We start from the raw sequence: 16,216 nt of genomic DNA on the forward strand, positions 1-16,216 counted from the left end.
TAAACTTTATTTTTTAAAAAATTGGTTCAGAGAATTAGAGGGTGCTCGTCCTTTCCCTCTGTAATCAAACTTCAGTTAATAAAACTCAGGAGAGGGCTTTGTTTTAGAAAACCAAGTTTTCTTTATAACTAGTAATTTATTAATTCAAGAACAAATATTTTTTAAATGTTATGTCAAAACGTATATAAGAAAATCATTCTAAACAACACCATATCCTCATGCCTTCTTACAACAGAGTACCATGAAAAGAACTTATCATTAACTTTATCATTGCGAAGGATCCAAATTCCAACTTTTTATATAATAGGCTGATCTTCTGGGCTGTTGGATGAGCAGAAATATTTGTGCCTGCATTAAATGGCTTTCGATTACTCAGTTTATTGTGTATTTAAATTTGCCTTCTATAATTTATCAGTCTCTTCCACTGTTGATAAACTGACAATCTGTGTCCCACCTATAACAACTCTTGTACACTGTTTTAAATTTGGTGCTTTTAATCTAATGTCATCTTGGGAAATAAAGCATACACTTATCAGAAGTGTGAGTAAACCAAGAGAATGTCGGTCTGAGTGGGGGCTTCAGGGTGGAGGCACTGATAAGCTGAGACCCAGAATGGGGAAGGGTTCAGAATTCATGACTGTTATATGCTGGGGTTAAATTATATCCTCTCACATAAGTCATGTTAAAGATTTTGAACTTTATCCTGAAGGCAATCGGGAGCTACTGAAGGATTTCAAGAAGGGAAGTAAGATTCTCATACTTGAGTTTTTAAAAGATGACTGCAACAGGGACAGTTTCATGCGTGGGAAAGCTGTCAGCAGGAAGAGATGTGGGTCTGGAAACAGAAAGGGAAGGGACTTGGGCTGGGAAGAGATAGCTTATCGGGGACGTTATACATGTGCTCTTTTCTAGCCAATAAACCCAAACATATCCTCCCTTTAAGAGAGCCATAGGCCTCTGTGCCATGAAACGCAATGCCTCCCCTAAGATACAGACATAGTTTTTAATCTCTTGGGCCTGTGACTCTTACAAATAATCACATTTTCTCTTTGCTTTGGTCACTAGGAAGCTCCACTGTATATAATTGAACACTGACTTTCTCCTTGGCTTCATTGCAGATATATGTTTTCCTTTTGCCTAGAATTTTTAATTTATGGTACACTTTTTGTATCATTTGAATTTTCATAAGTGGCGTACATTTTTTTACATGTATACACACTGCTTTATTTTACTTCTTAATATTGATTTTTGGCTGCCCTGGGTTTTTGCTGCAGCATGTGGGCTTTCTCTAGTTGCGGAGAGCAGGGGCTACTCTCTAGTTGCGGTGCACAGGCATCTCACTGTGGCGGTTTCTCTTGCGGTGGAGCACAGGCTCTCGGCACACAGGCTTCAGTGGCCGTGGCGCAGGGTCTCATTAGCTGTGGCTCGCAGGCCCTAGAGCATGCGGACTTCAGTAGTTACAGCACGTGGGCTCAGTGGTTGCAGCTCAAGGCTTCTAGAGCACAGGTTCAGTAGCTGTAGCACACAGGCGCAGTTGCTCCACAGCATGTGGGATCTTCCCGGATCAGGGATCAAACCCATGCCCCCTGCATTGCCAGTGGATTCTTATCTACTGTGCCACCAGAGAAGTCCTGGCATCATATTGCTTTTGGAATGGAGTATAATAAATGAGAATTCTTTAAAAGTCTGAGCTTGAAGAAACAGAAAAAGAATCAATACCTCTTGCTATTTTGTTATGGGCATATTTCTCTGTGTTAAATATTGCTTTAAAAAACTTGAAAGTCTGAGACGCCAAAAGCATAAACTGCCAAAGAGAAGCTAGATAAGTAGGACTTCTTAAAATTTAACATTTTTATGCTTTAAAGGACATCATCAAGGAAAAGATAGCCTACAAAATGAAAGAAAATATTTGCAAATCATATATCTAGTAATGGGCTTGTATCTAGAATACATAAAGAAATCTTAGAATTCGATAATAAAAAACGTAACCCCATAAAAATGGGCAAGTAATCTGAATAGACATGTATTGAAATAAGATATGAAATGATTAATAATCACATGAAAAGATGCTTGGTGTCATTAGCCATCAGCAAAATGTAACTCAAAACTATGAGGTATCACTTCATATTCCAGCATTTGCTTGAAGCAAAAAGATATATTAATAAGTATTGGGGAGGCTATGGAGAAATCAGACCCTTCATATACCACTGGTGAGATTGTAAAATGGTGTGTCTACTTTGGAAAACAGACTTAGTAGTTCCTCAAAAAATTAAATATGGAACTACCCAATGATCCAGCAATTCTACTCCCAAGAGAAGTATCTACCAAAGAAGCATACTCCCAAGGTATATACCCAAGAGAAATAAAAGCATATGTCTGCACAAAAACTTGAACATGAATATTCATAACAACATTATTCAGAATGGGCTTCCCTGATGGCACAGTTGATAAAGAATCCGCCTACAATGCAGGAGACCTGCATTCTGTCCCTGGGTTGGGAAGATCCCCTGGAGAAGGGAAAGGCTACCCACTCCAGTATTCTGGCCTGGAGAAGCCAATGGACTGTATAGTCCATGGAGTCGCAAAGAGTCAGGCACAACTGAGCAACTTTTACTTTCACTTTTCACTTTCATTATTCAGAATAGCCAAAAGGTAGAACCAACCCAAATGTCCATTAACTGGTGAATGGGAGATGAAATGTGGTCTAATCACACAGTGGAATATTATTTGGCCATAAAAACGAGTGAAGTACTGATATATGCTATAACCTGTTGAGAATTGAAAACAGCACGCTAGTTGAAAGAAGCAAGCAATAAAAAGCGATATACATTCATCCCACTTGTATTTAAAACCCAGAATAGGCAAATATAGAGAAAGAAAATGGATCAATGATTGCTTACAGAGAAGGCAATGGCACCCCACTCCAGTACTCTTGCCTGGAAAATCCCATGGGCGGAGGAGCCTGGTAGGCTGCAGTCCATGGGGTCACTAAGAGTAGAAAACCACTGACTGACTTCACCTTCACTTTTCACTTTCATGCATTGGAGAAGGAAATGGCAACTCACTCCAGTGTTCTTGCCTGGAGAATCCCAGGGACGGGGGAGCCTGGTGGGCTGCCGTCTATGGGGTTGCACAGAGTCGGACACGACTAAAGCGACTTAGCAGCAGCAGCAGCAAGGCTGAAGGAGCTGGGGGAATTGGACTATGACAGCTAAGGGTTGTGGGTTTCTTAGATGATGAAAATGTTCTAAAATAGATTGAGCCACTTTGTGAATGTAATGAAAACCACTGAATTGTACTCTTTAAATGGGTGAAATGTACAGTGTGTGAATTATATCTCAATAAAGCTGTTTTTTTTTAAAAAAAAAAAAAAAAAAACTGTGAAGTCACCATGCTTGGCCCAATCTGTAGGCTGGGTATTAATGGGAACCCAAGTCTACATGGCAGCACAGAGGTGGGTTCCAACTCCAGCTTAGCCACTTCCCAGCCATGCAACCTCCTCAGAGAAATAGTTTCAGCTCCCTAAAATGGAAACAGTGGTATGTGGTGCAAGGTGAGCTTGTGCTGGGTGGAAAGGTCCTGGCGACTCAGTAGGAACTGAATACACTGCTCCCCAGAGGGCTCTCCAAGGCAATCGCCCTTGGAAAGTACAGAACTTCCTAAACGGGTGGGACCTGCAGACTGTCTTCATGAGAATTGACTACCTCTGGCCTTGTTGATGTTTCAATATTTTAAATGATTCATCAGGCTTTACAGCTCTGAGAAACTCAGGGAAGGTGCTAGAAGGCAGGAATGTAGCTGGGACCGTTTTTTCTATCTCTGTTCCCTGGGAACCTGGCCCAGAGTGGGACTGGGTTTTGTTATCTTGGGAATCGTCTGAGAGTCACCCTAGTGTCCTCAGTGGTCATTCAGCTGTTTGACGTTCAGCTTTTCAGTCAATACCCCGCACCCTGCTTCTCTCAGCTCATGTACAAGCCACCCTCCTTTTAAACAAGCCCCAAGGACAGCCCTGGATCTGGAGTTCTCGATCATAAAAGTAACGGTCAGTTCCAGGCCCCCTCATGTTCATTTGGGAGACTGGGCACAGAGATGACTCTCCAGCCCAGTTCTCTGGAGGATTTGGAAGCATTTTCCTAGACCCTCCAGTGTGCTCCACTCTGCGTCACCTCACTTAATCCCAACAACCAACCTGTGATGTAGATATTACTTCTCCCTTAAACAGACGTGAACAAAGAGAGTAAAGTCAAGGTCACATAGAGAGTAAACAAGCTGGATTCAAGCCCAGCTAGTCTGATGCCAAAACCCCTGCTCGTTCTCCTAGACTGCTGCCCCAATTTCTTCATTTCAGAAGTTAAGAAGGTCACAGAGAAGGGGGGTCTCCTCCACTCCCCCCACCCCAAGAGGGACTCTGCTCCCAGACTCCAGATTCTCAGGACCTTCTGGGGCCTCAGCTGCTAGTGCTGCCTGCCCTCATTTGCTCATTTCTCTCCCCTAACACTGGATTCTCTGTAGCTCAGCCTTCTCTGGTCTGACCCTCTCTAAACACGAGCTTGGGAACGTCCACTGAAACTCCCATGGGAGAAAAGGAGAAAGAAGTACGGATGCTCCTAGTTGCAAGCCTGGGTCTATCTCTCAGGATGCCTTTTGTTGCCAAGGAAAATGAAACAGATGTCTTGGCAATAGTTTCAAATGCTTCCTGCCAAACCAGGGGAGAGCCTGTCTTCAGTTTAGATGCAGCCAAGGAAGACAAGTCCCAGCCCTTAGCATTCCCAGGAAACATGCAAACACACAAAACCTGGGAGGCCTATACTCCCAGTGGCCTTTCTTACCAGGATTCAGCATCGGCTGTAAAAACATGCTGCCTCCCTCTGCCTTTCCTGGCTTTACAGCTTCCATCCTCCATAGCCCCCCAGATTTCACATCAGCCCCCTGGTCCCCATCATCGGATGACTCCTGGGCCTCATGGCCAGGCAGGGCAAGGCTACCTTCCTCACTGGGCTTGTTCCTCCATCAGGTCCCAGAAACACTTATGTGTGTCTGTGTTAAAATATACACGACATTAAGTTTACCACTTGAACCATTTTAAAGTGTACCATTCTGTTGTATTTAATACTTTCACAATGCTGTATAATTATTACACCATCTACTTCCAGACATTTCATCACCCCCAAAGGAAAGCCTACACTCATTAAGAGAAAGTTTTCAGTCTTCCACAACGTACTCTCTTATTGGCTCACCTCCCCACTCTGTTCAGGCTGCCTGTCTCCTTCCCTCACCTGCTGCTCCCCTAAGGAAAACCACTTTTCAGTCTTGGCTACATCCTGCACTACCCACCTCTTGCCCTCTGAAATCAAGTGAAGTTCCCCATCCTTCAAATCTAGAGTTTTTTTGAGGAGTTTTCTGAACCTTACCCCCGTGGCCCCAAATAGGCAGTGTCTCTCCTCCCTAGTGGAGAAGGCAATGGCACCCCACTCTAGTCCTCTTGCCTGGAGAATCCCATGGACGGAGGAGCCTGGTGGTTACAGTCCATTGGGTCAAGAGTCGGACATGACTGAGCTACTTCACTTTCACTTTTCACTTTCATGCGCTGGACAAGGATATCGAGACCCACTCCAGTCTTCTTGCCTGGAGAATCCCAGGGACGGGCGAGGCTGGTGGGCTGCCATCTATGGGGTCGCACAGAGTCGGACACGACTGACGCGACTTAGCAGCAGCACCAGCTCCTCCCTAGTACTCTCATTCGGTCCTGACCATAAAGGGGACAGGAATAAATCGCATAAATGCTGAAGTCTTGAAAAGCACCTGTTTTTCGGAAGTCTGAGAGGTCAGGCATGCTGAAAAGAACTATGTTGCGACTTGTCTGACCACAGGAAAGACAAATCACCAGTTCTTGCTGGCCTGATTGACAGGAGCCCAGAGAGAACCAATTGCCATCCAAGAGACACAGGTGTTCCAGGGCACCTGTTCCATGGCAGGTGGAGCCTGCCAACTTGACATGGAAAGCTTCCGGGCTGGACCCTTTGCTGTTTTCCCTCCTGGTTGAAGGGGAATACTATCAGTGCCCACCCTGATACCCATGCCCCTGAGGCCAGGCACCTCTGTGAAGACATTGGCTCAAACCACACACACAATAAAAAGCAGGCTTGGAGCATAAGTCCTGAGACAGGAGCCAGATGAGCCCAGGACCACGAGCTCCTTCGGTTAACGTGAGGTCTTCTCCTCATGGGGAGCCCTCAGCATCTCTCTGAGACCACAACCAACATTGTGCCTCAACCACTGCTGACACTGACCGATTCCCAGGAGGACTGGAGAAAGCCATCCTGACAGCGGGATACTTAGGGCCAAGTACACCCAGAGGAAACAAGGATACGCAATTCTAAAAATATGATCAATACTTTCAAGATTATATACATGTATATATGTTCTACAAATAGAATATATATTTAAAAATATCTATGGAACATTTGAAATTTGGCTACAATCTAGATCCCCAAAATGATTTTTGTGTGTGTGTGTGTGGCTGTGCTGCATGGCATGTGGGATCTTATTTCCCTGACCAGGGATGGAACTCTCATCCCCTGCATTGGAAGCACAGAGACTTAACCACTGGACTGGAAGTCCCAAGAAAGATTTTTGAATTGCAGAAAGTCACAGTCATACAGATTTGCATTCTGAGGCCATAATGCAATAAAGCTAGAAATGAATTACAAAGAGATAATAAAAACTGTGCTGAAACCTTGGAAACAAAAGTACAAACATACCAACACTACTAGTACTTAAAATAGCTTTTCAGTTTTAAATAGGAAATAAAAACTACACATAAAAACTTCTTGGAAATTAATGAAAACAAGAACATTATGTGATAAAATCTATGGGACAGAGCCAAAACTCTGATAGAGGAAATTTTGTAGCCTTGTTTTAAAAATTAACAACAAAAAAGGAAAATAAAAATGTGACTAAAAAAACCTAAAAGGAGAAAAAGATAAAGCTAAAATAGAAATGAACGAATTAGATGGGGAAAAAAGTAGTAAAGCAGATCTTTAAAACCCAAGACTGGTTCTTTGAAAAAATGAAAAGCATAAATTTCAGATGAATATAACCAATTAAAAAAAGAGAGAGAAACCACTAGAAATGAACATTGGACCATAACCACAAACATGATGATAATTTTTAGAGTCTTAAAAGAGAGTATGTTATGTATTTGAAATCTGGATGAAGTATACAATTTTCCAGGAAAATGTAAAGGATCAAAATTAGCTTGAAAAAAAGTAGAAAAACTTGAGCAGATTAATGTTCATGGAAGAAATAGAAATAATTATCAGTGAGCTAAGTCCCTCCTAAAACCAGGCCCAGGAAGGAGTACCTTTGAGTGGCAGGTGAAGATGAAGCCCCCAAGGGAGAGGAGAGGAAGGGGTCCGCTTGGGGAGCTGGATGGAAAGTTTAACCCCTAGCTCTGTCTTTTTTAACTCTTGGTCTGCTGTCCTGTTCTCCACATGAGCCTGGAGACTCCTTGGATTCAGTCTCTGTTGGCCTGCCCTGGTAGCTCAGAATCCGCCTGCAATGCAAGAGACCAGGGTTTGATCCCTGGGTCAGGAAAATCCCTGGAGGAGAGCATGGCAACCCACTCCAGTATTCTTGCCTGGAGAAGTCCATGGACAGAGGAACCTGGTGGGCTGCAGTCCACAGGGTTGCAAGTGACTAACACACACACACACACACGCTTCACTCTTCTCCCTCAACTAAACTTGGAACCTTTGAGCCTCAGGTCTAAAGGGGTCCTCCTCAAGCTGAGCCCAAAGGCACCAATGTCAAGAGAAAAAATGACTTCAAGAACAGGTGGGTGCATCAGCTGAACTGCTTCTCACTAATTAGTAATAATAACACTTTCGGCTTAGATTAAGGGAAAATGAGGTGCTGTGTGTAAAGCTGCTGGCCTGTAACCATGCAGGGCGTCCATGCTCATGTGACCACGGGACAGCACACAACACCTTCCCCCTCTCTGATCAAAGCCTGCAGCAGGAAGAGCCACCCCCACCCCCAGGACCCTACCTACTGCTCTATGAGAGGCTCGGTAAGCAGTCTTCTCCTCTCTGGCCCTTGAGAACTCTGCCAAAGCACTTCCATGACCCCAGCAAGCAAGGTTCCGTGCATTTTCCAACCCAAAGGGAGAGCTGGCGGACACCTCTGGCAGCACTGAGACCTGAAAACTGCTCCGGGGGTCGAGGTGGACCACTGCGTCTTCTCCCAGGAAGGCTTATCCTCATCAAGGCCCTTGCAGTCCAAGCCCCTGGGGCTTGATGGGGCCCTTGGGAGCAGCCTGGGCGTGTCTTTCTGATCCTGAGGCCCTCAGCCTCATTCCATGAGGGGAGGGAATCCACAGATTTGCTCAGGCCATCTCACCTACTTCCGAAATGTGGTGAACTGCCTTGTAATAAGTTCCCCACATCTGCCTGCCCCAGACAACACAGGGCTACAGGAAAGAAAAAGGAAAGTTGGAGGAGGAGAGATAGCCTTTGATGAACTATGCCAGTCAGCGCCCAGGGCTTCCAGGCCTCGAGGGTTTGGGCCTCTCATTTCCTCAGAGGACTCTGGGGGCAGGTCCTCTCCTTCATCACGTGCCCCCAGCTTCTTCCCTCCATTTTGCACGTCTGCTGAACCACAAGCTCCTTTCACCACCAAATGTTCACTGAGCCTCAGTTGGAGCCCAGGGCACCTGGAGGCTGTGGCAAAGCTCACTGAAGGTAGGGCATGGTCTGGGGAGACAGAGCTGGTCTCTGAGACTGCTGAGTGTCTTCTGGACTAAAGAACTTTCTCACTGTGGCTCATTTTTTAAAAAACAAAAATCGATTTATATATATATATGTTATAAAAACAGTACAATTGAACAGAAAATGCAGAGTCCCATGTTTTGAGATCCATCTGCATCATTATATTATATCTGCTAGTAGTCTCGTCCCCATTGCTGAGTAATGTTGCACTGTAGGGGGCTTCCCAGGTGGTGCTAGTGGTAAAGAACCCCTGTGCCAGTGCAGGAGATAAAAGAGACTTGGGTTCGATCCCTGGGTCAGAAAGATCCCTTGGAGGAGGGCATGGCAACCCACTCCAGTATTCTTGCCTGGAGAATCCCATGTACAGAGGAGGCTGGTGGACTACAGTCCATGGGGTCACAAAGAGTTGGACACAACTGAAACCACTTAGCAGGCACCCACACACATTATACTGTATGGATGTACCTGCTAAGGCTATCGATTGCCTTGTTGATGGATATTTGGGTTGTTTCTGTTGGTTGCAGGCGGGGTTGTTTTGAATAACTGCTGCCATGGACATCTGTGTGTAAGCCTTTATGGGCGTGGCTTTTCAAAGGGGTTGCTGGACACCCTCTGCCCAACGGTTGCCCTGAGTGAATGAGGGATGATAAGGAAGTTGGCGGTGTAGGCTCCAGGCGAAAAGAGGAAGAGGTGTCAGTGCTGAGGCCCCTCACGCCCTCCTCACAGTCCAGTCAGGCCACAAGGCTGCCAGAAAACGTTCCTTGACCTTCCGTTTCTAGTCCTGCCCCGCCAGTTGCTCTGAACAATAGGTCGGGGGTCGGGAGAGGGAAGTGTGGTGTCTATTTCCTTGTCTCCATGGTGAGGGGAGGGCTGCACCAGGTCTGGAGTGTGGGGGTGGTAGGGATGAGTTCCTGGGGTTATTAGGAATCTGCATCAGAATGACATCTTTTAGCTGCTCACTTCCAGCATGTTCCATCTACTGTGCTTCCTTGGCCTTCCAAGGCCCATCCAGATCTAGGCTCCTGCTTACCTCCCAGAGCCTGCAGACACCAGGCACCTCAGCACCAGGGCCCCTTAGTGGGTCTCTGATGGCATCACTAAGTCGATGGACATGAGTTTGAGCAAACTCCAGGAGATAGTAGAGGACAGGGAAGACTGGCGTGCTGTAGTTCACGGTGTCGCAAAGAGTCGGATACGACTTAGCAACTGAACAACAACAACAGCAAATAGTTTTGCATGTGGTTCTCTCATGATCCCTACCCTGTGAGACAGCAGGAGGAGACCGTCTCAGCACTCTAGGCAGATGGGCAGATAGCGGTTCAGAGAAGCTGAGAGCTTGGCATAGATTGACCCAGCCTCTCCTCTCTCCTACACCCATCCTAATACACAAGCCCCCGACGGCATCCCTTTCGACCCAAAGGTCTGGCTCTCATTCCGAAGTCAAGAGAGGAATCCTAGAATTCCTTATAGCACAAAAAACAACCAACAACTCAACGTAATTTTGACTATTCACATAAAATGTGTACTGATCAAAGTGAAAAGTGAAGTTGCTCAGTCGTGTCCAACTCTTTGGACCCCTTGGACTGTAGCCTACCCAGTTTCCTCTGTCCATGGAATTTTCCAGACAAGAATACTGGAGTGGGTTGCCATTTCCTTCTCCAGGAGATCTTCCCGACCCAGGGATTGAACCTGGGTCTCCCGCATTGTAGGCAGACGCTTTACCGTCTGAGCCAGTGATCAAAGTAGTTCACAAATATTCATTAACTTTCTCTCTAAAACTACCCTAATGAAGCAGGTACACTTATTATCCCCATTTTACAGGTGAAGAAACTGAGGCACAGAGAGTGTAACTAACTGACCCAGGACCACACAGCGAGGCGGCTGGAGAACCAGGACCTGGCCCACACTTTCAGCCACTGCCCTCTGCTGCCCATGGATTTTTTTTTTTTTTTCTCATTTGTTTCATTTTCTAGTCATTAATTTTCTTAATGATTTTACTGAGGTAGAAATTACTGGTATAATTTAAAATTCACTCCCGTAGAGTGTACAATTAAAGGATTTCAATAAATTTAGAGAATTGTGTAACTATTACAACAAACCAATTTTAAACATTTCCCAACCCCCTCCCCAGCCCCCCAAAAGATCCTTTGTGTCCATTGGCCACTGTTTCAACCCCCAGGCAAAGGCAACTACTAATCTTCTTTCTGTCTCTATAGATTTGTCATCTGGAAGTTTATCACGCAATAGACGGGCTTTCGAGCGTGACTTCTTTACCTCAGTGTAATGTTATTGAGGTTGATCCGTGTTGTAGTATGCCATTCCTTTTTGTTGCTGAGTAATATTCCATTGTGTGCCTGTTCCACATTTCATTTACCCATTCACTAGCTGATGGACTTTGTGAGTGGTTCCACTCTGGCTGCTGTATTTGTGCACAAGTCTTTGTGTGGATGTATATTTCCCTTTGTCTTCGGGTGTATTCCTAGAAGGGGGAATGATGGGCTGTGTTGTAAATCTATGCTCAGCTTTTTAAAAACCTGCCAAACTTCTCCCCCATCCCTGCCAAGGTGGGGCAACATTTTTCCATCCCCATGTCTGTAGATTGTATATAGTCTGTGAGGCCAGAGTTCCAATCCTATGCCCACCCTAGGGTCACCCATGCAACCTGACGGAGCCTCATTAGAGCCTCAGGCAGGAAAAGGAGGCCCTTAGGCCAGAGGTCGAGCTGAGCCTCCACTGCTCCTGGTGGTCCGAGAAACAGGTGGGCAAGAAGTTAGCTGTTCTGAGCTTATGGCTGCAGGGGGGAAATTTGGGGGGAGGGATAGTTAGGGAGTCTGGGACGGACATGTACACACTGCTGTATTTAAAACGGATAACCAACAAGGACCTACTGTATAGCACAGGGAACTCTGCTCAATGTTATGTGGCAGCCTGGATGGGAAGGGAGTTTGGGGGAGAATGGATGCATATATAGCTGAGTCCCTTTGCTGTTTGCCTGAAACTATCAGAACATTGTTTGTTAACCCCAATACAAAATAAAAAATTTTTAAAAATAAACTAGCTGTTACACTCAAAAAAACAAAATTTGTCCTCTGGGGCTGAGAGCCCTTCTTAGGAAGAAATGAGCCAAGTGGCTATTAGACCAAAAGGAAAAACAGAAACATACATGTGGAGAAGCCAAGAGCAACCTCGTCAAGGGAAGAAAACCAGCTTGAGAAACCGAGGCCGAGGCAGACCCTTCGGGCGCCTGCGAGCTGGCCAGCAGCAGCTCTCAGGCTCTGGAAGCTGGTCCCGCTACCTGCTTTGTCGAGACTCTTCCATCTTCCTTAGGGGCCCAGAGGGAGGGTGATGGGTGCTGAAGGGAGGGCAGACACCCAGGAAAGCCATCAGGAGGCTCTGGAGCCAGGGCTCCAAGCAGGAGGCACAGCGGGTCCCCAGGAAAGGCCTTCAGAGCCGGATGACCCTCTGGGGAGGGAGTCCCAGCCCGCGGTGAGCCAGGACGATAGCCCTGAGCACTGCTCAGTCTCCATGTTGTCTCACATGGTGCTCTAGAGAGTCATTCTTACTAAGATTTGAGGAAGTTTCGACATTCTGGTGGCAGCCACAAATGAGAGAAATCTAACCCTGGCACCAGGAACATGTGCAACAGAGGTTCCTCCCTTCCGGCTCCCTCCCCGACCCGCCCATCCCCTCCTCAGAGTGGGAGGTGGGACAGGGGTGGAAGTGATGCTGGGCACTGCTGAAATGCAGTGCCAACAGGGCCATCACAGAGGCCATGGCCTGGACAGGACAAGGTGGGACGCTGCCTGTCTCAGCTCACTCCTGAAAGGCATCCACTCAGAGAAGAGGTCATCAGACCCACTGGGGGCCTGCCATTGCTCTGGAGAAGGAGCATCATGGCCCAGCGGGTCAGGCCCTGGGCTCCACAAGTCACAAGCTCAGTGCATCCTGCTCCCACCACTGGACACAAGGGATGTACACAGACCCAGGACCATTGTTAGTGGTGGGGAGATTTCCCCAAATTTGGTGTGATAAAAAGCCCCAAGCCCACATGGTACCAGATAGGACCCCATAAGCCTGGAAGCTGATACAGGAGATAAGAATGTCCTCACTTCTGCACTCAGGTAATTCAGCCTCCTGAAAGGTACCGACTATTCGGGACTGAAATGGGTGGAAGAGTGTTCCCCTTAAAACTCCTGTCCACACGGAACCTTGTGAATGTGAACTTATTTGGAAATGTGGTCTTTGTAGAGGTAACTAAGGGGAAATGAGGTGATGCTGGATTAGGTGGTCCTGATCCAGTGACTGACTGACTTACAAGAACAGGGAAAATTCGGACACAGAAAAGATGCGGAGGAGATCACGATGTGAAGACAGAGACACACAGGGAGGAGGCCATGTGAAGACAGAGACTGCAATGATGTAGCCACAAGCCAAGGATTGCCAGCAGCCTCCAGAAGCTGGAAGAAGCAAGGAAGGATTCTCCCTAATAGTACAGCCCTGCCAACATCTTGATTTTAGACTTCTGGCCTCCAGAACTGAGAGGGAATAAATTGCTGCTGTTTAAAGCCACCCAGTTTGTGGTACTTGTCACGGCCACCCTAGGAAACAAACACAGTGACCAAGGACTGGGGTCATGTGGCATGTAAAACTGTATGTGCTGGACCAGCAGCGGGTGGGGGGCAGGCAAAGAGGGCTGCATGGGAGGAATCGAGTTGCAGTTGTGTCTGCTGTTTGGGCAGGTGGCCCAGAGAACAGAACAGAACCTCCGGCTCAATGTGGCTCACGGTGGATTTGGCTTTGATGGCTCATGTTTTCTCATTTTTGCATCCTCCATCGTGCCTGGAACAGGTACTGCAGGAAAAGTTCCCTGGCTGGGCCGCCCTGATCTCTCTTACCCTGTGTCCCTGGAGCACCAAGGTCTACACAGTCTTTGCCCCTTCTGCTTCGTGCTGCATCGTTTCGTGCACTTTTCTCGCTCCCTGCATTTGCTTATTCACCAAACTGACTGGTGCCCAACATGATGGGGAGCTTCTAGATTGGAAGGGCTGACCTGCATCTCCCCTGTCCCTCAACCCACCTGATTCCCCAGGTGCCACAGGCCACAGTGCCTGCACACAGTAGGTGCCATTAAATGCTTAGTGTTTTTGGATGAAACTTGGCATGTGAAGAAACAGATGTGGCTGGCTAGCTGTGCTGGAGAAAGCTAACCCAGCTTTCCTTAAAAAGGAATTTGGAGGCTGCTGCTACGAATATTTGCTGAATTAGCAAAGAAACATCGGCACCTCTGAAAGTTGTCACCAGGAATTCTTGCTTACCGAGGCTATGTGCTGAGCACATAATCCCCGCTCCAGAAATGCGGCTCTACCCTGAGTGCGACCTGAGAAATGAACCCCCTTGACTCTCACTGGTGGCCAGAGCTGTGTTAAACCAGAATCAGAGGCCAGCCGGCAGAGGCAAGAGCACTGTGCTCCATGGTGTGCACACCAGGTTGTACACCTGGATCCCCTTCACCGCAGCATACACAGCAAGATGTCTGGACGTCCATGTCGGTGCCCGCGGCTGGAGGCGAGGCTGAGCTGAGGCTTGTCAGTGCCCCTGACCACCCAGCCTCAGCCTGTCACATCCACTACCCCCATCTCGTCCTGGGCAGGGGGCCCTCTGGGATTAACTGGAGTGACCAGACACAAACAGGACGTTACAGTCTACCTGGCCCAAGGAAGTCCCTTCACTCAGCACTGCGTGGCGAGGGGACATCATGTAGCTGTGCTGAACGTAAATCTCTCCAGGCCCGTGAAGCCTGGCCTTGGTCAGCTGCCCCCAACTGTGAGGCCTCAGGGAAGGACTTGGAGTGATCAGAGTTTGCACTGAACGGCACCATCCATAACTTAACACTAAGAGGTCAATCACTCAAGGGGGCTCTAAGCATTGACCACACCAGCTGTGGGCGGCCGTCAGCCCACACAGAGACGCAGCAGTGCTGGGAGGCGCCTGTTGTCCAGCCAGGGCCACTGGCCAGAAGGCAGTTCTGCTTCCCTTCTCTTGTCCGCAGGTGATGCTCCGCTGGACAGCTGGTGAACTGGAGAGCTGAGCGTGACTTTCACATGAGGTTTCCCTGGAGACAAAGCCTAACACTGAAGGTTGAAGCCACCGCACGGAGTGTATTAACACCACCAAGCTGGCCGTTGGGCACGAGGGCCACGGAGCCCTGAGAGGCACCTGGACTTCTGCTGGCTCCTCTGAGTCTCGTGGGAGAGCTCAAGCCTCGGGGCCGCCCCAGGGCACACGGAGGTGGGCTCCAGAGTGTTATGGGAGTCTGTCATGCCCCCATGGAGCTTGACTCCCAGCCCGGCGGGGTCAGGCATCACGATGGGGACTTTCCAGGGGAACAGGCCGGAATTCCCGGCTTCCTGAGAGGAACAATGGGGGACAGGAGCGGGGAGCCCCCACAGCAGCCGGTACATCCTGTCCACAGGGCTCACACGGCTTCTAAACGCTGCCCTCCATGGTGTTCCCTTTCTGTCTATGGTGAGCTCTCCACTGCAGGCTCGTGGGCTCTGCGTTCCTTCTCAGAACAGCCCCTCTGCTGGTCCCTCGGAACCACGAAATCCCCACTTGAAGCTTAGCTGCAAGATCCAAAGCCAAGTAGTGGGGGGAGGCCAGGCGGGCTCATGGACTGCCCTGCGTGGAGCTCCCTGGCTCCCAGGGACCCATTTCTAGGTCTCCAGAGGGCTGTCTGCTCAGAACCTCTGGATCCCAGGCAGGAAATGGCATGTTAGAATCTGACTCCGGGAGGAGAGCAGAGTCCAGGGCAGGTCTGGATACGGAGGAATATGTGTATTCGGCAGGGCTGTCTGGTGTCAGAGCCAAAAGCGCCTCAGAACGGTCTGGTCAAGCCCAGACCAGTCCCCACACTGAGAAGAGGGGTATGAGGTCTGGAGAAGGGAAAAGTCCTCTTTCCAAGCCAGCGCTGGCTGAGCAGTTACTGACTGATGACCCCACCCAGCCTGGGGCTCTGGCCCCTCTGCCTACGTTTATACATGGGAATCCTCACTCTGCCTGCCCCTCCCTGTCCAGCAGAAGCCTGGAAGCCTCAACATACCCCAGGTCCTTCTGGGGAAGCTCCCCTTGTTGAGCCCACTATTGTAACGACAGCCCCCACGTGGTCCTCCGTCAGCCTGGGCACAGAAAAGATCGCCACTGACAAACAGGGGATGAGCCCTGACACGGACTTTTTATTGGATGACCGGGTCCTGGGTTGGCTGGTAGGTCACAGAGCATCCGTATCCCGAGGCACACATTTCTGCTGAGGCGGTCCCAGTGGCCGGCCACCTGGGAGGAGGCCAGGCTCACAGTGGACGAAGCCACCCCAGAGTGGTGGGTTCTGCCTGTGACCCCCACTCAGCGCTCCCCGCACCGGGCTCCTGCCAGCAACACCCTCTCTTCCTTTG

This window comes from Bison bison, unplaced genomic scaffold, assembly GCF_000754665.1.
Source record: "Bison bison bison isolate TAMUID 2011002044 unplaced genomic scaffold, Bison_UMD1.0 scf7180017864145, whole genome shotgun sequence".
NCBI lineage: Eukaryota > Metazoa > Chordata > Mammalia > Artiodactyla > Bovidae > Bison > Bison bison.